We start from the raw sequence: 593 nt of genomic DNA, 5'->3' as shown, positions 1-593 counted from the left end.
ATCTGCCCACTCTAATTGGGACTCCCTTCTTGTTTTTTTTATTAATTTTCTGTCTTTCCCTCTTCTCTTATTCGCATGCAAGTCGTCCCCTTTTTGCGCCATTTTCTTCGTCTGCTAATTATGCTGGCATCTGTCTTTTTCTGTTTTCTTGTCATTTTTTATTCCTACTCTCAGTCTGCGTCTATTGTTATTACCTCGTGTCACTGCCTCTCTCTTCTGTTCTTATCTCTTCTTTTTCTCCTCTTGCATTTCCCTTTTCTACACTCTTATGTATTTTCTGCACACCTCAGTCTTATATCCTCTCCACTTCTCACCTGCTTCTCTCTCTCTGTCTCGTCTTTATTCACTCGTCTCTTATCTTTTATATTTATTGTCTCCTCCTATTTCCCCTTCGTTCCCTCTTCCATTCTCTCTGTTCCGGCAACGTTTTCCAGACGATGTGCCTTATCGCTTCTGCCGTTATCCCGTCGCCTAAACAGGGAGAAGATATAAATTAATTTCCTTGTCGTCATCACCGCCCGTTAAGTTTATTTTACCGAGGAATTATCTCTGCCTTCCTCGGAATGCGATGACTTACTCGCTGGCGTCGACGT

Source organism: Penaeus monodon, chromosome 30, assembly GCF_015228065.2.
Source record: "Penaeus monodon isolate SGIC_2016 chromosome 30, NSTDA_Pmon_1, whole genome shotgun sequence".
Taxonomy (NCBI): Eukaryota; Metazoa; Arthropoda; class Malacostraca; order Decapoda; family Penaeidae; genus Penaeus; species Penaeus monodon.
Note: the sequence above shows the minus strand (reverse complement) of the source record.